This window comes from Diceros bicornis, chromosome 3 (assembly GCF_020826845.1).
Source record: "Diceros bicornis minor isolate mBicDic1 chromosome 3, mDicBic1.mat.cur, whole genome shotgun sequence".
In the NCBI taxonomy this organism is placed as follows: Eukaryota; Metazoa; Chordata; class Mammalia; order Perissodactyla; family Rhinocerotidae; genus Diceros; species Diceros bicornis.
Window position 1 is genome coordinate 79,356,274 of NC_080742.1, and position 22,448 is coordinate 79,378,721.

At 40.6% G+C, this 22,448-nt stretch overlaps 1 long non-coding RNA gene across 2 annotated transcripts in view; it reads right to left on the minus strand.

Moving 5' to 3' along the window:
- Window positions 1–22,448, minus strand: part of LOC131397364 (uncharacterized) — a 203,941-nt gene that overhangs the window by 86,591 nt on the left and 94,902 nt on the right. For both annotated transcript variants that reach the window (XR_009216751.1, XR_009216750.1), the window contains one exon: window positions 6,643–6,699. This is a non-coding gene — a long non-coding RNA (uncharacterized LOC131397364). The remainder of the gene's footprint in view (window positions 1–6,642; window positions 6,700–22,448) is intronic.

Consider the following 22,448-nt stretch of genomic DNA (forward strand, 5'->3'; position numbering starts at 1 on the left):
TCCAGGTTTAAAAATTATCCCATAAAACCTTCATTGTCACTGAGGCAAAGACAGTTCGTCTCTCTTCCTCTCCTATCTGTGCACGTGTCGGACTGCCCCCAATCTAGCAGAGTGGAAAAAACAGTGACCTGGGTATGAGTAGGCTCTGCTTTCCACTACATTTTGCTAAGACACACACTTTCCAAGCAGTGTGTTAAAAAACAAAAAACAAAAGACAGACGAGACTGAGGTTTAATATTCCTTTTTGAAAATTATTAAGGTGAGGGGAACTCTTACAATGTCTAGGCATATTAAATCATCATGTTGTACATTTTAAATATCTTGCAATATTATCTGTCAATTATACCTCAATAAGGCCGGAAAAAAATCATTAAAACTTTTGGTTGAATAAGTGCTATCTACCTGTCAGTAAGTCCTGCCCTTTAATAGCTCTGTGGCAAGTCCCATCAGCTCTCAGAAACTCAGTTTCCTTATCTGTAAACTGAAAAGGTTAAGGGAAATGTCCTCTAACCTTCCTTCCAATTCCAAATTCAAATGTTTACATTTAAATTATTTTGTGATTTATTTTCCCCTTCAAATATCTTTAATCTTAATCCTACACTAATTTCGCCTTAAAAAAAAGTACAAAAAAGATGGGAATAGCGGGGGAGGGGAGACAGGAGGGCTTGTCAGGAGAGATTCAAGCATTAACCACCTGCTTTGCTCTGACGTTGATAGTTTTAAGATAGGCAAATGAGTCTGAATCTACAATGGAAATGTAATAAGCTCCCTATGTATTAATTCCAAAGTATGGCAATATTTGCAACATATTTTAAATTATAGGGCTATTCCTCTCTTTCACAAATACATAGTGAGTCATTTCCAAATCTGCTGCTGGCTGCTGCACACTCCAGAAAACAAAGAAGCCAAGGCAAAAACTAAACAAGAAAATAAGTTACTGTGAAAAGAAAAAAGATTTTTTAAGAGAAGTAAACTTTTATTTCCTTGTTTCACAAATAAAGCTGGCTGAGTTGGTTGCTGAAAACTTTTGATTACCCATGTTAATGCTCCCTTCCATTAAAGTGGTAAACTGAAAATTGATTATAGATATATATATTTATTTGCCCCTTCAATCAGAGGTGCTGGATTTACTTTCTTCCAATTACTGATGTAGACACAATCAAGACACTGAAATCTTTTGGAATTTCTCTGCCTAAAGGGTCCATTTCCTACTGAAATAGCAAGATGTACTGTGCACAACTGAAAACACCAAACATTCAGGAAATATATGAATCACGTTGATAACACATTTTAAAAAGGAATGCTACTTTCAAATATTTTTAATATTACACAATTGTATCCCTGAGGACTAAACAGTAGACTATAAATTACAAATATTTACTTAAAAATCTTTAACCTCAAGATTATTAAAGTAATCCTCCAAACTTAGGAAAATCTGAATTATTTTTTTATTCTGTTAAAACCTCCTCTTTTAATAAGAAGTATATTTTCCTTGTGTGTCTGTCACAACTAATCAATAATGTAAAACCAAAAGCTTTAAATATTGCTGCAACATTATTTGGAGCCAACTAGCATAGGGTTCTGATGTGACTATGGTTATCATTGATTCCCATCAAGGGTTAGGTAACCGTGTTCCTTCACACACTGACCTAACTAAGCCTTCTCATACCATGCGCACCTGTAAAACTGGGATGACAGCAGGTTCTACCCCTATGCTCTTCACCCAACACTTAGCATGTGGGAAATAATAAATGCTACTAATATCGTTTTCTTTGCCATACAAATTATCACAAAAATACAGGATAGATCAAAACAAATTAATGCCTAACTATAAGAAACACAACTAAAAGAATTTACTGTGAGTGCCGTTGCGTACCTTTGTACGTGGCAATGATAGTGGCTGCTATGTATTGAGCATTTACAATGGACCAAGCATTTCACTTACCTTATTTCATGACAACAACATAAATACTTAGACTTTAGTATTGTTAAACACTGAAGTTCAAAACTAGCAACTCATAACATGGTTTCATATCTTGTTGTTTACTGTCTTCTTTTTTCTTTTACTCACACTTTTAAAAGAAGAGCTTGGCTACCTAACGTGACTTCTCACACTTTCCATGATCAATCTAGGTGCCTTGATAAAAGGAATAACAGTCTCTATTTTCACTTCAGTTTCCCTCTCAGAAAACGAACCGAGGAAAATGGCCATAAAAACTGGACAAGAAATACTTTTTAAATACATGTTGTTCTCCGTTTGGGGTTATTAAACTCAGACACAGTATTTTATGTTCCCAAATACTGTTCAGATTTCTGCCATCATTTGTCCCCTTGAACTATCAGTAACATCCTTTTCAGTTCCGCCACTCTCTGAAGCCAGTACCATCTTATCTTCTGATGCTTAGTTTAACTTTTGAAACAGAGGGGAGAAGAGACAAATGCTTATGAAGTGGGGCCATGGCAGGGGGCAAGCACTTAGCTCCCTCTTCTCTATACTCTCAAAGTTGCTGGTTAAAGGGACTAACATACACATTCCCGTGTTTTTCTACTGGCTTCCAGACATGTACCGAGTACTCAGAGTAAACAAGGACAGGTTAGGAAACAGGCTGGAATTCATTCTTAGAATTCCTTCCAAATAACAACAACAAAAAATTTTTCTAGTTAAAGGCTCTTTTTACGGCTTCTTAATTTTTTTCAAAAAGTTGGGATTCAAATGAAGTGGTTTGGAAGTATTTATTTGGAACCTCTCTCATGCCACTTTCCAAGCACCTGACTCTGCTACACTGTAGCATGCTAATCCTGTGAGTTCACCAACCAGGAATGGAACAGGACAAAGGGAAGACCAAGGGCTACCATTCAAGTTTTAGGGTAGCTTGTAAGGTTACTTGGAAGAAATAAACAGAGAGGAATGAGAACAAGTAGTAGGTGTCTCAAAAGGTAAGAGGAAAGAGAATGAAAAGCATTACCTGCAATGGTAAACACAAGATCAATGTTCGAGCAGTTTCAGTAGCGATGGTGATGTGGGAGCTATAGCCCGTTGCTATCTTGGGAAAGGCAAAAACGATCTGTCTTCATGGCTTTTATATAGGAGCTGCTTATTCAGTCTATCAAGACAGGATTTTCCATTAGCTCTAGGGTGATTCCCTTTGTTTTCTCAAGTTAGAGAGAGCTCTGGACCACCTACCATTCCAGCCCCTCTGGCATTTTCCTAGGACTGGCCTCAACTGTCTTGAAATGATACAACTGGCAGAAAAGTACCACTGCATCACCCTGGACCCTTCCAGGCCCTCTTCCATGAGGAGACGGTGCACTAACTGTGTCCTAACCCAAGAGCGATGAGTGCACATGGCTATAGAATACTGGACTGATTTAATTAATCCCCAAAGTAATTAGTGAGTAAAAGAAGGAAGAATGTATCTGAAGAATGGATGTCCAGGAAGGAGTTAGTGTCCCTTAACTCAAGGCTAAGAAGAAAACATCAGAAATTTTTAATGTCGTATGGGTTCTATTTATTTAATGGAAAAACTTTTTACGATTCATTAAAAATTGTCTTAGAAAGTAAAAAAAAAATTGAAAATCAAAATGAAATCTTAGATGATTTTTCAAAAGATTTTGATAAATACACCTTAACATCTAGCTATTGAAGTCTGCTGCTTTATTCTCCTCTCACAATATTTTCAAACCCTAGATACTACAAAACAAAGTAATCCAAATTGTGCTATATGGCACTTTATTAAAATAATTGTAAAATATAGGAATGTGTTAATCCATATACTAATATTTGGCTAAATTTTCAGCAAATCTGTTACACTCATAATGATATGGAAAGGCTTCATTAATCACGACTGAAATTAGAACATAGTCAAAGAACCAAACTCTATCCCCAAACCAAACCCTAAACTTTGGCTTGGCTTCAGTAACAAAATATTTAGAAACTTCTATGACTCCTCAAATGACATCTTTTCAACACAGAAAACTGAAGTATGTTGTCTCATTTATTGCCAATAAACCTTACACATATTCCTCAGACAGGTGAACATTGGTTTAGTTTTGTTTAAAAGAATCATTTTGCACATTATAATCTTTAATTATACGTGCTGAGTAATCTCAGAGATGTACATAATTACGATTCCTTTAAAATAAACTTGCCTCTGAAATCAATGAGAATTTTGAGAATGCTTATTGCATTGCACAAAAGTCACTATGATACTCTGATTAAGGGTTCAAAATAAATAAGCAATAGATTTTAGATTCTTATTTTTCCAGCTCTAGACTTATAACTAGAACCAAATGTACCTCTCATATAACAAATCAAGCTGCAAACCTACATCATTTAAAACTGAAGTTCTTAACTATCTTGGAAGAGTGAATGATCATTCCCAAAAGTTTTAAATGGATCTTGGCTGTGGGTGCTCAACTAAACCACCCGTTTCTAGTCCCATTAAGAATACATGAAGGTAAGGAATCAAGTTTTACCATGAAATCTTCTTCCCCATTAAAGATCAGCTCCTGGACTGGGTGATACGGTACGAATATGTTTCAGCTGATTAGATATTGAGCTGGCAATCCTTAAAATGCTTGAGGAGATTAGGTGGGTGATGTCAATGCATTCCAATATACAAGCTTACCTGCACAGTACAGAAGTGTAAGGTCCTAAAATTGACAGTATGACAGAGTTCAGAACAGATAAACAATGCAATACTACACTTGGGCCAGCAGGTGTCTCTCTGCAGCACATGACACCAACCAAGGAGATGATAAGATATAAAAGACCCCACCACTGCTGTAATTTTATGATTCCTGGACTATGCAAGGGCAAAAATTGTGAGATCAGACCATCAGAATAGTTATGTTTCTGAGAAATTAAATATGGGTATCTAAACAAATATAGGAATTAATGGAAAATAAGTGTGTTACTTTTTTGAAAATGATATCTAATATCCAAGACCTAAGAGTACAGAGAGGCATCTATTTCATTCAAAATGGTAAATAAAGTGATTCTTGGCTATTGGTCAGGAAAGGAAAGTCAAGGTTCAAACAGAAAGAAAACTGACGAGTGAATGGTATTGTGAGAAAATAGAGACAGAAAGCCTAGCTACAAAAAGAAGGAGAGAGTTTTGCACGTGAAGAATTAAGTTAAGGCAAGTTTGAGGGGGTTTTTAGGGATAAAAGAGACTTGTGCACATTACCACAGAATATGGAGAGAAAGGCAAGAAAGCATGTGCTCCACTACAGCATAAAAATATTGCAAGTTTGTCAAAGTACAACTGACTAACAGGTTATGAAACCCATTTTGTAGGTTACAGGAGTATTAAAAAGAAAAGAAGAGAGAAAAAAGAATAAGTGACAGAATACAATAGACTATAAAATTCTATCACAACTCACATATAGTAAAGGTCTCAGGAAACCATACACCTACATGTACAAATGTGTGCACCGGGTCCTAAGGTAACACGTATTTCTTCCTGTGGGTTCCAATAAAAAGGTTTGAAAACCACTAACATGTTGAGTGCACAACCAGCGCCCGCCTCTCTCAAGCTAATAGCATCATCTGTAACACCTCCAAAGAGCAAAGTAACTTCCAAAGGTAATATCCCAGAAGAGAAACATGGCAAACACAACACGACGGAACATTTAAAATAAACTATGTAAATTGTGAAACAGAAGTCAGGGGGCAGGAAGGTACAACAGGAGTGACGTCTGGAGAAATGTCTCACTCTACCAAACCAGACCGTGAGGCCACTCGCAGCGTTTTTCTCCCCACCCTGAATGAAGCGTGCAGGTATGCCGAAAGGCAGGAGCCAGGGGAGGCAGAAGAGATGAAGATGAGAGGGAGGGTGGGATCTAGAGCATCACTTGGGCCCAGAGAACCAGGTCTCCCCATAGCAAGGTAGAAAAGGCAGGAACTGGGGCAGATCCAGAGAGATGGGGTGGGAGAGGAGAAAGGTGACGTGCTCAACTTCGCAATCCCAACGCCCAGCAGAGTACGTGGCACATAGCACGTCCCTTGTAAACGTCTGTGGATCATGTCAGGAGGTCTCGGTAACACCAACAGTTTTATGACCTAAGCAGGGTCAACAGTTTGAAACCTCTTATTTCAAGTTATCACCTGCCATCATCAGAAAATGGGAGTGCTGTTCTCAATGCCATTCTCTCTCTTTTTACTAACTCTCCATTAGCCACTTCAGTGGCTACCTGTAAACTAAGCTATGCTCCACTTCCCGAAACAATCAAGAACCACCTCTTCAAGAATTTTAAAGAGGCTGTTTTGTTTCAAAATTGGAACTGATCTGACACTTATAAGGTCATCATGAATGAGTGCTCAAAAACAAAAATGAATGTGTGTTCAAATACTTAGAGTGCTCAAAGATTAAGAAATTAAGTTTCTCAGGCCACTATAACAGGTCATACAGAGACTATGTCAGAACTTACCAATATGTTCACACTTGCTTTAGGAGCAAAGGGTTTGTTTTTGTTGGGTAGTTTTTGGTTGTATGACTGGTTTGGTTTGGGTTCAGGTGTATTTAAAAGAACTTGATAGCAAAAACTTATATTTACTTCGTGCCTGATACTCTTCTAAGGACTTCACAAATATTAACTTGTTTAATTAATGTCTACACAACCCCCACTAATTTCAGTTACCTGTTCAGAGGTTTATTTTGTTCCATTAAAAGTTCCTCTGTTTCTTCCATTTTTCTCCTGCAAAAGATGAGGAAAATATTGTTAGTGAGTAGTCACAAATGCACACACATATTTTATATCATTGTTTGATATCTTCTGAACTTGAGAGTACCAAAAGGTACTGACTAAAGTTCATCAAACTTGAGTCGATTACTTCAGCTGCCTAACTTAGTGAGTTCCTAAATAGAAACCTTGAGACAAGATCACTGTATGTATAGATCATAGGAGATTTGAAACACAAACATCTTATGGTTTCAAACAAAATCAACATGCCATAATAAAAAGTTAGATGCATAGGGAAACAATTTAGAATAAGATTCTCCTTGTCTCTGAATTCTTCTACACATAATATGCCTTTTCAAACTACATTCCCTCTGAAGTTCTTTTTTAGGTAGGCAGCACCTTTCCCCATTGGGTGAAATCATTGCTGTTCTAAAAATGGAAACAATTGGTGGATATACCTTTTATAGATTTACCTAAATTATTTTTAAAAATAATAATGGAAAAGCATTCATCAAAAAAGAGGATTTGCCTAGCAAAGGTAGCTGTTCAGAGACTCTCCACCAGGTGACACTTACCTCAGGGAATTCATGACTGTTGAGGTTCTGTCCCTCAACTCTGCTGGCTCCAAAAGTCTCTCTCACTAAGGTTCCAGAAATGATCATGTTTATCAATACTGATTCGTGCTAGCAAAGCTCCTAAGAGACTCATATATAAAGCCATGATGCCTATATATTCATCTACAATGAAAATATAATTGTCAGACAGCCTGGACACTTGCTCCATCCAGCTTGACCAATGTATTCACATTTCTTTGGTCAACAAATATGTCCTGAAATCCCAGGTATTGGCATCTCATAGGCAAGTTAAAAATCAAGCCACATTACCGCAAGATTGTTCAGTGAGCACATCAGAGCAATCACAACCTAGCTGCCAATGGCCTCCAACCAACCTTCTCTCTCCAGACAGTGTTCTCCCATCTCCTCTCCCACCACCACCCCAGGCCAAGCTGCTGTCATGCTTCTCCTGGACTAACACAAAACTCTTCCAGCTAGTTTCCCAGCTTCCACTCTTTCTCCCTTCCAGTCCCTTTTCCACAATGTGTCCAGAGTAAACATTTTAAAATAGAAAACAGAGCATGGCTCAGCTCTACTTAAACCTCTTTAATGCTCTTCATTAGTCTTACGATAAATACCTGAAAGTTGACTCTAAGGCCTTGCTCCGGCCCCGCTCACCTCCCTGGCGTCCTCCATGCACCACTCCCCGGTCACCCTCACGCTTCGGTAACACTCTCCTTCTACGCTACTGAATGCACAAGATCCCCTAACACCTCAGCGATTTTGCACACTTCGTTTCCTCCACCTGAACGTTAATGCACACACTCTGCCCCTTTCCCGCAAAACACACACATGTCTAGTAACCTGCAGATCCTACCCCAAATGTCACATGACCCCAAGACAAAGGCCCCTATTTAAGCTCCCACTGCACCTTGATCTTCTCCTTTGCAGCACTTATCACAGTTTATCATTACACATTTATGTGATTATTTAATTTACGTTTATTTCTCTCGCCAGACTATAAGAAGCTCCATGAGGGTGGATACTGCGCTCATTTTATTAGCACGTTCCACAATAGTGGACATCCAAAAGATATTTTACTGAATGAATGGTAGCTTTGGGCTGTTAGAATCTGTTGCATCCATCACCAAAACAGGGATAATTCTGCCAGGCGATCATACGGCTTCTCTGATTGGGCTCCACCCTCCCCAGTGTGTCCTCTCACCCTGGGGGGGGGGGGCCAATAATGGGATGGGCACTGTCTACATTCACTTCTGTAACTTTACTGTTTCCTCGTGGCCAAAATAAATCTTAAGATACTAAAAGAGAAACGGCACAGAGTTCAAGATACATTTGGGCAGCAACTCTGCGGAGAGGACTTGTGGCGATGGGTTACTAAGAAACACTATCAACAAAAGGAAAACATAAATTGCGGCCAAAGGAAGCCCTTGATGAGACAACATCGGCAAACAAATACACACGCACGCGCATACACCCACAGCAGTAGTCCTCAGAGGAGGGGGCATGAAAGACTTTGAGTTTGCTGTGGGTGCTGCCACAACTAAGGGGCTGACAGCGAGAAAGTGTGAAGATCCCCGGAGGAGGCCCCATATCCTGCGCCTCCTCCTATCCCCGGGGCCTGACTCTGCATGCCTGGCTCACAGGAGACCTGATGTGTACTGTGTTATTCTCCCATTCGCCTTACAAATCAACAATTAATTGGCATTTCCTAACTCACTGCGTAGAATGTTTGAAATGGCTCACAGCTGTGGTTAATATCTTAAAGATGTTCTCCTAACATTTCAGTCCTCTTATGTGATAAGAATGAAAACAAAACAGGTAGGGAGAAGTCCCACAATATGCCCTTGGCTTTAAATTCATATCCAGTCACAGGGCTGGAGAAGGCTGACTTCACTCCTCCATTCGACAAATAGCATGCTCCTTGAATAAGCCAGGCATTGTTCTAGGTGCTTGGACACACAACGAACAAGACAAAACCCCTTCTTCACAAGGAGGTAACATTCTAGGAGGAGACAAACAATGAACATACATTAAGTAAAATATAAAATATGTCAGGTGTGTGTGGGGAAAGGGAGTTAAATTTTAAATACGGTGGTCAAGACAAGCCTCACTGACAAATTGACATATGAGCAAAGACCTGAAAGAAGTTTAGGGAAGAGTCATGTATATACCTTGGCAAAGATAGCTCCAGACAGGGGCATCAGCAAGTGCAAAGGTCCTGAGGCAGAAGTGTGGCTTGTCTGACCTGGGGTATACAAAGGAGATGGTAGTAGGACTGGGGTCAGAGAGGTAAGTAATGGTCTTCTTAGGGTACTATAAGGCCTTTGGCTTTTATTCTGAGACCCCTGGAATGCAAGTGAAATGTTTTGGGCAGAGACAAATATGGCTGCTGTGTTGAGAACAGACTGAAGGGAGAGCAAGGGAAGAAGCAGCAAGACCAGTTATTGGCCCACTGAAACAATCCAGCAAAGAGATTACAGTGGCTTGGACTAGAGTGTAGCCGTGATGGTGCTTCTAAAAGGTTGATGGATTCTTCATGGAACTTGAAGGAAATGCCCTGGGATTAACTCTAACTCCCTTAATGGCAGATTTTAGTAGTTGTAATCCTTTTATCACTAAAGAGTTTTTTTGTTTTAATTATTACTTTTACAAAAGAAAGTTTAGTGGATTTTTATGTATACAGAAGTCATATATGACCAGAGCACATAGTGGAAAAGATTAAATAGACAAAAAAATCTTTGCATCACGTTAAAAAAGAATTGAAGCTACAAGTACTTGCTATATACTGGTCACCACTATATACTAGCATTTTTCATTTACTCTGAAAATAAAAGCCCTCTCTAAGTAAGGAGAAAGTTCATTCTATACACGTGACCATGGTAGCTAATGCTCTATGTAACACATAGGTTTTCCACGTGAAGATCTATTGATGTACACCAGGATAAACAGCCAACAGAGATACTCTTCTTAAAAGCAGGCTGAGGTCAATATGATCTAACCCTGACACCTGTTAGCTGTGCCAGTTTGAGTTGAGCCCAGAAGGAATGCTTGGCACATCACTAAGGAAGCCACACTTACCTGCACAGACTTTTTCCCTGAGAAACCAACGATGATAACATGATATAAAGTAAAGAATGGATATGATGAATTCTTAAAAAAAAAAATTAAAGTACTCTTTTTATTCTCTGCTCTGTTGGTTAACAGCGAGAAAAACAAGGTAGGAGGAGATCACAGCACGCAACTGTCATCATGGAAACCACTGGGCGCCAGGACAGGACAGCGGCTCTTGCCATTATCAGGCCATGGAGCAAGTCATCTGCGCGGTAAACAAACCCATCCTCTCCTAAACAGAACGTTGTTGTTTAACCAAACATGATCGGTTGGCCTGCTCTCTCGCCACAAACAAAATTAAACTCTACAGCTGATATGCCTTATTTGCTTTCCTTAAAGTCTGCTAAGACAGGTATATCGCTCACGGTGAATCAGGTACTGTCATCACCCACTACGCAGCGCTTTTCAAACTTCAACGTGCACAGGGATTGCCTGGGGTCTGTTGAAATGCACGTTCTCATTCAGTAATTCTGGGTTTGAGCCTGAGAGTCTGCATTTCTAGGAGGTTCTCTGCATTTCTAGGAGATGCTGATGGTGTGGTCTGTGGACCACAATTTGAGTACACAGTGGTAGAGTATTTATCCTCCCTTCATCTCCTCTCCTTTCTATTCCCTTTATAAGTGCCATGGATAGAGAATGAAACAACTGTGTTTGACTAATTGTTTTATATTGAAAATAAGAATTTGCCCTCCATGGTTAATTAAATCCCAGCAATAAGCAGTCTCTTCTGGGGCATCCTTCACTAACTGATTAGATCCGAAATTTCTACTTGAGCAATCACATAAGGTTCTCTTTTTATTCTCCCTTTCTGTCACTCATCCCCTCCTCACGTAGAAGACTGGTCCCTGCAAAGGACCACTGCTACAGGTGAGCTCCCGGCTACAGCACGAGGTGAGAACGTGGGAGAACCAAAGTTACTGTCTCATCCTTCTTTTGTAAAGAGGCTAATCCACAGACGACCATAGCATTGGCTGGGAAAGTACAGAATTTTTATGAAGGGGAAGAGCGGGTGACTAATGATTGCTTACAAGTGCCAGCACTACTAGCTTCTATCAACAATTAGCCCTTGAGAATCTTACCCTAGGACCCAATCCCTCCACTTTCAAGCAGAGGGGTCTCATATTACACACATGGTCAAATCTCTCCTTGAGAATATAACTGTTATTTTCTAATTACAGATAATTCATGTGAAAATGTAACCTAAGCTATAACACGCCTCTCTCAACCCTTAACTTCTGATCTATTTTAGTTCATCCTAACTCCCTTTTATTAACATTTCACAAGAATATAGAATCAAACTAAGAAAGAAATATATTTCTTTCTTAGTTTGATTCTAAAGTATAACATAATAGTTGTGAGATTGTAAAAAAAATACATTTTCTCTAGGACAAGGATCCCCAGCACATGTGTTAGAAAGGCCTCCTTTTTGTTTCTCTAAAGCCCTAAGATGACCAAAAGGAGACAGTGTGGTGGGAGAGAGACTGACTGTGAGTAAGCGAAGGAGAGGCTGGACTAACACCCCTGATCGCTTCCTGCCCTCTGGGATCCTTAAAACCACAGAGGAAGGCACCGGGCAGAAAGGAAGCCAAGAGACAAGAGTACAGGCAACAACTGCTTTGGAGACCTATAAGATAAATCTAGGAGAGCACAATCAATTGTCTGTAGACTCTGAAAGGACCTATCGGAATTATCATTGGGTTATATTAAGGAAACAAACTATTAACCAAAACCTATTAAGAAGGATAAACAAAGGTATACACAGCTTGGGGGAAGATTTAAAGAAGTAAAACACCACCTACATATAAAGGCATGCAGCAAAGAGCAGACAGACTCATTCCCTGCTGCTCCTGAGGCTTGAACCCAAAGGTGAAATAGAAGAGGAGACGGACTTGGCATAAAATAAGGAAATACTTTCTAAAAAAAAAAACACTTTTCAGCCACAGAACTATTTTTTTTGCAAAGTAGTGAGTTCCCATTACTACTGAGATAGTCTCATCCTGCCACTGCTCCTCCACAGCATCATACATCACAGCTCTGCTAGGCTGCTTGCCATTCCCCAAACATGGTCTCATGACTCTATACATCGCCAAGTACTGTGCCTAGAATGCTTTTTCATTTCCAGGCCACGGGTTCAGCCTTGAAATTCTGCTTCCACATACCCTCCTCTGTGAATCCTGTGCTGTCTCTCTCTTCCTCCGAGCAGGTCAAGAGCCTGCTCCTCGTCCAGGTAACTTCACGAACCTCTTCCCTGCACAACCTCACTCTGCTGTACATCCTCTTAGACTGTGAGGCCTTTGAGGGCAGGATCATGGGGTACTTATCTGTCTATCTGCAGTGTCACAGCACGCATTAGATGAAAAGTGAAGGTGGCGAGAGGAAGGGGGGGACGTGAAGAGAGAAGATGATGCCTAAATTATCATCTGTTATGGATACTGCAGAAGGAATTCTGATGCTGGGAGAGGAGTTAGTTTGAGAGAACCTAGTCTACGTCAAAGACATGAGTTACTGTGGCATTCATTAAGGTTTAACATTTTATGTATGTTTTAATCTAATTATTGTTAATAGCTGACTGTTTAGAAATAGTCCCAATATATTGCTTTTATTTATGTATATAAATACACATATATACATATGTTATTTATTAATACAAATAGTTTTCCCTATAAGTTTGCATATCAAAAACAATCATTCATAGTTACTGGGAAGCCTGCAGAAAATGTGCCCATGGCATTTCTCTAAAGTTTGAAATAAGTATATCATTAAAACAAGTGTAGGGGCCATTACTGGCAAAACACCCCAGCAATCTTTGTAAGCCTTTATATAAAAAATCTGTATACCAGAAAGAGAACTGTGTTTTCAAACTTTTGCTAATTCATGCAAGCCTTTAGCCTAATTACTAATGAGTACAAATAAAGGAAATTTTATTTTACCATTTATTCTCATTTTCCTAAGACTCTACACTCACATTTATCTGCTTTTTACCCCACCACTGGCAACTCTCAAAACATGACAAGTATGTGCTCTGTGGTCACTTACATGAAGGGCCATTCTCACTGGGACTTCTTGGGGAATGACAGACAGGTGAATAAATCTGGGAGCTACAGAACCATTGCTAATAACAACCATTACTATCTGGAAGGATTTCCATAAACCACACCAGCAGCTTTCCCAAAGAACAGATGATGACAAGTGAACCCACACCTGAGACCAGAAGACTGTCCCACAAGGAGGCCACAGGCTTTTCGAGGTGGGTGGCAGAGCCATTTGCATAGGAACTGCAGCCCCATTTCCTTATTATCAAGGGCAGCACAGTGGACCTTCTCCAGTAGAGTCTAGGGGTTAAGGAAGGTCTTTGTTTCAATTCATGAGACTTCAAAAGATATATTTCAGAGGCATTAGCAGAAGTTTTCTGGCCTAACATCAAGTCACACAATCAGATAAACTTATTTCAGCATATCTTTTTACAAAAAATGCTAAATGCATAAAATGGAAGAGGTCAGGATGGTGAAAAAAACTGGCCAGGTGCAGATTTTATCATAGTGATTTCTTTTTATGCTACGGGTTTTACAGTGGCAGTAGGAGGTAGCCTGGGCTGAGTGACAGAACATGGATCTGCTTTAAGGTGACAAATGCCCGTGTAGAGCCCCCTGATCACAGCAACACCGACCAGGGCGGTTGCCGCAGGAGCCACCAGCAACGTGCTGAGGAACAGGATGTCTGGTGGTTACTCTTGATTTGAGGCTGTTTATAGATAGGGTATAAATTTCAAAACGAAATCTTTTTTATTTTTAATTTTGCCAGTTCTTTCTATATTTGAGCAAATAAGAGGAGAAATAAAGTGGCAAAATACAAAGTGGTTTTTTGCTGCTTCCAAAATCCCCCTTCTTGGGAAGACCCATCTGGGTGCTGACCATAGAGCAGAGGCCCTCCAAACACCAGTCCTCCATCTTGAAGTCTGGTCAGCTTATTAGAACGAATTTACCCAACACCTACTATCCCTACGATAAGCCTGGGTTCCATATCTCAGAAGAAAACAGAGGAAAAGGAGTCGTTACTGAGAAGCAGCTATGCTCCACGCAGTTTCACATTCACCGTTCGGGCAACCCATGGGTAGATTTAAACTGACGGAGGAGGTGTGATGACGTGGGCTCAGAGAGCTTAAATAACTTCCTAAGCTTAGCTCTGACCGAGGCCGGCCATTTCCCAGGGCCTGAGAAGTCCTCTCTCCACCTCCCAGACTGCCTCCCACAGGAGAGGACCCGATACACGCCTGTTCTCACAGTCAGAGAAAGAACACGCCTGCTCTAACGAGAGGACTTAACTAGGACAATGGGATTAAATGTTAAATAGGCTAAAAAGCAAAAAATGAGACAAGCCAGGAACCAATAACTGAAGGTCACACAGACCACATGTCCTGATGCGGCACGTTTCACAGGAACAGGAAAACAGGGCACTCTCTGCAGTGCTGTACTGAAGCCCCTCACCAGTCTCCCCAGGACACAGACAGGCGATACCCTGTAGTCACTCCTGGCCTGCAGGGGCACCTGTGATATGCCCCAGTGCAAACGCAGCGGGTCTCTATCCTTGGCCACAAGAATCAACAGAAAATTCCAAAACATCGACAGAGGGCCTTGCCACAGACCTTGAAACTAGGGATCCATGCAGGGAGCCCTACAGTTTATTACCGGACATTGTATGTTGCCTTCCGGGGCTTGGGAGAAATTTGCACAAGTGAAATACCAAGGGACAGATAAAGAGCCAAAATTTGGAAAACAAACAAATGGGGGTAGGAGGGGGGGGGTTGGTATTCCACTGGAGTTGGGAAAAGGAGAGGAAAAAAGCATTTTTTAAAAAATGAAAATATCTGTTTCTCTAGAATTGAGAATGAAATGACCAGAAAGCACTGTTGAGTGGAGAGAGAACGGTGACACCACAGTCCCAGGCAAGAACATCGAGTTCACATAAGCCTGGGTGTGTCCTTGCTTCCATTCCCGCCCACCCACCATTCCCATTCCCAGGGCAAACAAATTCTTGGCTGAGCAGGTATGTGTGGGAGGCCTGATTTCTTTCCCAACCATTAGAGCTTTGCCCAGAACTACTTAATCAGAATTTTTCAAGGTCATACATTCAAATACGATGTTATAGCCTTACAAAACAAATAACTCTGTGGAGTAGCAGAGGGGGAAGCGTGAGAAGGGGAAAGAAGGAATTAACCATCCTAATTGTATCTAGCTTCTTACTCTTATTTTGTAAGAAAATCGACAAACTAGAAAAACACATAGCTAAAAGAAATAATAGCTGATTTTAATATAATGCTTTCTGTACGGCAGGCACAATTCTAAACACTCTGTATACATTAACTTATTGGACCCTCAACAATTTGAAGTGGACACTAGTATCATTATCATCCCTATTTACAGATGCATGGAGAGGTTAAGTGACTTGCCCAATGACCAACAGCACCCAGTGGTCTGTGCACTTGCCCTGTGCTCTACTCCCTTTCCGTGCTCTGCTCTCCTGTCCTTCAAAAAAGCAAAATTGTAACAATTTTCCATTACGGTACATGTAATTGATTTTCCCATGCACTAGAGTTTAAGATCCTTTCCTGGGAGGAATATTCTCAGAGCCAGTCCCCACCTTAGCACACAGATAGGACAGTACCTGCTGCTTAAAAAGCCTTATAAGCTGGAAAAGTCCCCAGGCTCAAACCACAATTCCCCTCCCACACTGCCTGATTAGAAGTAGCTCTAGGCAAAGCTTTGATCCCTGTTAAAATGTCAAACATCTGGGAGACGTCCACTTTATGCTATTATCAGTTTATAGGGAAAGTTGCATTGTTATCTTCTTAAATACAGTTTGATGATAAGAACTTCAGGTGGTTTCCAGGCATCCAATTCACCTGTCCGGTTCTGACTTGTTCACTGCTGAGCGCCTAGAACTCTCCAGGACCTGGCACATAAATAGGTGCTCAATACCAGCATGGCTGAACAGCTGGATGAATGAAGGGCTATAATTGCTGCAGAGGCCAAGCTGAGGGCAAACTTATGACGCATGTAGGTATTAAAGGGGCAGTGGAGTTTGGCAAAGCATCACTGGGAAGGTGTAAATCTGAACAAGTAAATCACTGTCTGATTTTGATAATAATCACTGTAATAACTTTGCAAGAAACCTCGGGCTTGTTTGAATATATGAAAATGATCCGTTTTTGAGCTTATTAACAATGGATTGTATTTTAAAATGCATACAGAGCTAATTTATTAAAGAAAAAAGTAATCTGTTTTAGAGGGTAGTGATATCTAAATTATGTTCCCCTAAAATTATACTCTCCCAAAAAGTGAAGTGCCCTAGAACATCATTTCCTCTCCCTAATAGTCTCATATCCAAGTCCAGTATGTCCTCAAAAAGCCTCCCCAAATGTCTTCTCCTCCAGGAAGCCTTCTCTGATTTTTCTGGCCAGAAGAGGTCACTCCCCCAGGTATACTCAAAAGTACTTTGTTCTTTCTTTGCGTACACAAACTCACTTTCTGAACTGTAGTATTTTTCTCATCTGCACACCTAGTTGTCCCCAACTTTATCTCCGCATTCCACAGGGAACCATTTTCCCTAACATAAATCAGACATCTAGTCAACATTAGTCTAATGACTTTGAAAAGACTCCTAAGGAAGTGCTCCAAGGATACCACCAATATCTGTTTCTAATGTTTAAATATATTTTAGATATTTTTAAAGCTATAATTTTTTTTAAATGACACCAAAATAGTTCATACACAAACCTTTCACCCACTAGAGATACCACCTGTGAATCCACTACAGGTACTCAGGGTCGTGTGCCTACAACCCTGCCTGGGAGATCTCAGCAGTCTCCATGGCAGGCTCCTCTGCCACCTCTATGTGCACACGTGGACTTCTTGTAAATGTGACAGTGGCAAGGGAAGCTGTAGCCCCGCCTCAGCCTTGTGACAAATACCAGTGCGCACAGTCTGTTCTCACAAAGTTGTTCAAGCAAGTACACTATTACAAAACCACACCCGTGTGCAGGCTGCCATTAATGCCAGGTGAGGCTCAGGGGCATCTGTATGGCCTTGCTTTCATCACAGTAAAAAGTTCTTTGTGATAATATCCTACTTGAGAGAAGGTAAATATTTATTCTAAGAATTAGATGTTTCCTGTATGACTTTAGATTTATGATAAGGAATGTGAGCAATTGTTTCCCTAAGTTTAGTGACAGGGTTATAGTTCTGAAACAAATATTCCCTACTTACTGATTGGCTGAATTGAAAAACATTCTGGGATCCCAAGGCAAGTTATTTAAAAATAAAACAAAAACAAAGAACCCCTCTTATAATTGGCAAGTAATTATCTGTAAGAACAGATTTTTCAGATATTCTGCATTTAAAGCAAAGTATACAATTTTATTAAACACAGAAGCTGATAATGTGAATACAGCTATTACACAGTTATTATCAACACTTTATTCAAAATTTTTTATTTTTTCATAATAGCCTCATTGTTCTTACTGACTCTTCAGTAAACACTATAAATGTAAACTTCAAAAAATGCATTCTAGTAAAATGTCACTTTATCTGTTTGATATGGTAGAGCTTCATGCAAGATTTCATTTGAGTAAAGGATTCCCTGCCCCCCAAAAAGTTTGAAAACTTCTGTTAATGTTTCTCAAATGCCAGTCTATGGAAGGGCTACAGTAGACCTGGATGAGCTTTCCTTTCTTTCTTTTTTTTTTAACGAGGAAGATTGGCCCTGAGCTAACATCTGTTCCAATCTTCTTCTACTTTGTATGTGGGACACCGCCACAGCACGGCTTGATGAGTGGTGTAGGTCCATGCCTGGGATCCGAACCTGCAAACCCAGGGCCACTGAAGCAGAGCGTGCTGAACTTAACTACTGCGCCACCAGGGCAGCCCCTGGATGACCTTTTTTAACGTGTAGATTCCTGAGCCCTGTTCTCAGTAACTCCCTTCCAATAGGAATGGAGTAGAGGTGAGAATGTGCTCTTGGGGTGGGGGGTGAAGGGGGTGGGGGGAAGGAAACCACTGATGTAATCAACACATCTCCATCTTCATAGAATTCTCGGTCAAACGCTTTAGTAAAACCAAGATAAAATATGTCAATAACACACCCTTAATACGCGAACTCTGGGCCGGCCCCGTGGCTTAGCGGTCGAGTGCGCGCGCTCTGCTGCTGGCCAGGTTCGGATCCCGGGCGTGCACCCACGCACCGCTTCTCCAGCCATGCTGAGGCCGTGTCCCACATACAGCAACTAGAAGGATGTGCAGGTATGACATACAACTATCTACTGGGGCTTTGGGGGAAAAATAAATAAATAAATAAAATTAAAAAAAAAAAAATACGCGAACTCTTCCACAAAGTTACTATTATTTGCCCTTTAGTGAACTCATGTTGGACCTACTAATACCATATACTTTTCTAAAAGTTCACAAATCATCTATTTAACTATATGTTTCACTGGTGATCAACAGCCAGAGCATCCATTTGGCTTAAAGAATCTCTTGCTTTATTTAAAATTTGGACAAAGGTTGTTTTCCTCCTGTATTTGACCCCTTTTAACTTCTGCATGAGTTTTCAAAGGTAGTCAACATTGCAGTCTTTTGAGATATCTGCAAGTTCCTTCTGCAGACCAGAGAGTCTGAGAACCATTACTTTAGAACAGTAGTCATTGGATATCTCTCCCACACTGAGCTACACCGCCCAGGGGATTAATTCTGTACTCTTTACAGTTTAAAAATCATATTTCTTGCTGAAAAAGATTGGAAGTAAAACAACAGTTGAGTAGAATCACAGAGTTTTTAGATGGAAGGATACTTTGGAATGCAACTACTCTACACTGATTTTTTTCAGATAAGGGAAATACATTTAAGAAACATACCCACGACGAAATAGTCATTGGCAAAGTGAGAACTCAGCAACCACATTTCCAGGGTTTAGTAATCAAAAAGATCTAAATTCACATTCAGATTCTTCCACTCACTAGCTGCAGGCTCTTGGTCAAACCCCCTAAGCCACAATTTCCTTATATGTAAAAATGGGAATAACACCATCCAGGGTTGTCATGTAAATTAAAATGAAGATAGTTAGTGATCTTCTAGAATAGCATCTGACTCCAAGTAAGCACACAATGAATGTTAGCAGTAGTTGTAAATTTAAAAAAAATTTTTTTTTTTTTGCTAGTGTTTTAGAACAGAACGGGAGAATTCTCCAGGTATGGGGTGGACTAACCTGGAGACCTTTGAGTTTTGAAGGTGGAGACCAAAGAAATTAAGGTGCTGGAATCCCCTAAAGCTATGGGTATGAGGGTTGTGGGCTTGTGGTATTGAAAAAGAGAACTACCCTGGGGCTGATTTCCCCAAAACAGGAGGGGAAAGGGTTAGGGTCCTATGAAGGGCAAAGCCCTGCCCCCTTCACACACCTGCTGGAGGCAGGACTTCAGAGGAAGAGGGCTGGCAGAGTTCTTGTGGAGACCATAGTGAACACATGGTTTGGGTTTCTGCAAAGACCCCTTTGGTGAGCTGGCCACGGGGGGGAGCAGAGCCACTATCGGAGCCTCCCTTTTGTAATTTTATTTATTTATTTTTTTCCCCCAAAGCCCCAGTAGATAGTTGTATGTCATAGTTGCACATCCTTCTAGTTGCTGTATGTGGGACGCGGCCTCAGCATGGCCAGAGAAGCGGTGCGTCGGTGCGCACCGGGGATCCGAACCCGAGCCGCCAGCAGCGGAGCACGCGCACTTAACCACTAAGCCACGGGGCCAGCCCCGGAGCCTCCCTTTTGAGTTGACCACAGGGGACTGGGCCAGCTGCATGAACAGCGACAACCACGAATGGATGAGGACCAAAAGTCCCTCTTTCGTTCTGGGAAGTGAGTGGTTCCAACAATGATTGAGAGTGGATTTCCCACAAACTCTGAAAAGTGGGAATCCTCACCAGATTTAATTTGATTTAGAAAAATGACTTAGATCAGGTTCAGCCTAAGGTCACATAGCTAGTAACAGTTGAGCTGGGATTCAAATCCAAGTCTGTCTGATTTCTAAAGCCCTCACTCCTATTACCCACGTGCCTTTGCTCAAAGCATGAGTTCCATTGGCAATGTCTTCTTAGGTGGAGATTAGTGTATAATTTTCCAATTAAAAATATTTTGTAACAGAAAAACAATTCTTGTCAGGACTATTTGGATGGGTTAGCTCTATGACACTGCATTTACTGTGCTTCCCTCTGTAAAGAGGAAGGTTGGAGGAAAGAATATACTGTGAAAACTCTCCATAGAAAAATGCAGGTTGGACTTCAGTACCTCCAGAGATACGTGTAAACCCAACATAAGAAGCAGAGTCCTGGAGAAATGAATGCACCCAAGTAAAGAAGGGTGGCCACACCTCCAGGTTCCGGGGTTGAGATGGAGTCCTGGGGGTGACTCAGGTAGCCATTCAGTTATGTTGGTGAATACAGCCGATCCCATTGCCACTAGCTTTTAGGCAACCAAAAGTTGGCAAAAGTTGGCTGACCAGAGTGTCTGGCCCTCTATATACCTTGGCTTTGAAGGAGAATCTGATGTAAGCAGAAGTCTTGTTGATAGCCAGATATGAAGGTTTTGATAAGAAATCTCTAAGGGACTAATCAATTTGACTTAAACCAAAGAACAGTTTTGTTTCCAAGCTATAGCCATTAACAACAGCCAGACTTATACAAATGACTTAATGCCATATAGCAAAAGGAAACTGTTTTAAATTAATAAGGATTTCCTAGTTGTGAAACATATGGCTTGAGTATGTGCAAAAAGATGCTAAAAGGATTTGTTTGTCCTGCTGGAGGTCAATGACAAAAGTAAAAATCCCCCAGCAACGAGTGTGGGAATTAAGCTGGTTTGGCTAGGAGAGAGACTTCAGGAGGGTTGAGTATACTAAAGCCTTGCTGGTAGACCAGCATCGCAGTACCTGGGAGCTCATTAGAAATGAAGAGTGCTGGCTCCATCTCAGAGCTGATGAATCAGATTCTGCATTTTAATAAGATCCCCAAGATCTGCATGCACCTCAAAGTTAGAGAAGTGCTACCCTTGAGTACCTTACTTAACTACCACCAGAAGTACTACACTTAAGTACAATCAGCTTTCTGTTCTGTAACTGCAATCATCTATCAGATCTTTCTCATAAATTAAAACGTTCCTTAGATATTTCAAAGGAAGAGAAAGGCTATTCCTCTCTCTGGGAAAATGACCTGATATTCGTCAATCTGTAAAAGACTGACTTCAGATGAGCTGTGTCACATCGAATATTTTCCTTGATATATTTTAATACCATAGATGCTCTGTTTTTTTTGTTTCTGATTGTCCTCAAATGACAGCAACTCCTAGAACTTTAAAAGATCTCCTAAACTAAAAAAGAAAATTAAAAATTCCTTTTTACCTCTACCACCCTGTCTCCTTCTGCATCAAGTCTTCAATGGTATATTAATGAATTCTTAAACATATTAATGGGGAGTTGTGGATGAAAACAATTTGCAAAACAGAAGCTTATTTTTTTTTTGGCGAGGAAGATTAGTCTTGAGTTAACATCATTGCCAATCCTCCTCTTTTTGCTGAGGAAGATTGGCCCTGGGCTAACATCTGCGCCAATCTTCCTCTATTTTACATGTGGGATGCCTGCCACAGCATGGCTTGATAAGTGGTGTAGGTCCATGCCCAGGATCCAAACTTGTGAACCCCAGGCTACTGAAGCGGAGCGTGCGAACTTAACCACTATGCCACCGGGCCAGTCCCCAGAACATATTTTTATAACAAAATTACATCCTCCATTCAATTGCCTCAAGCTTCTTTCAATTCATCTGTTGTTTAATTTAGATTTCTAAACCTGAGCTTCCTTAGAGCAAAGGACAAACTTTATTTTCTCTAATGTCACATATACAGAGTGGCTGTGAGTAAAGAAAAAGAGTATTTATGGTTTACCATTTAGGTAAAACTTATATACATTTAGATATTTGCAAAATATAATCAGTATACCTTATCCAAACAAAAGCTTAAAAAGCCTGAATGACAAGAAAATTCTGTACTTCC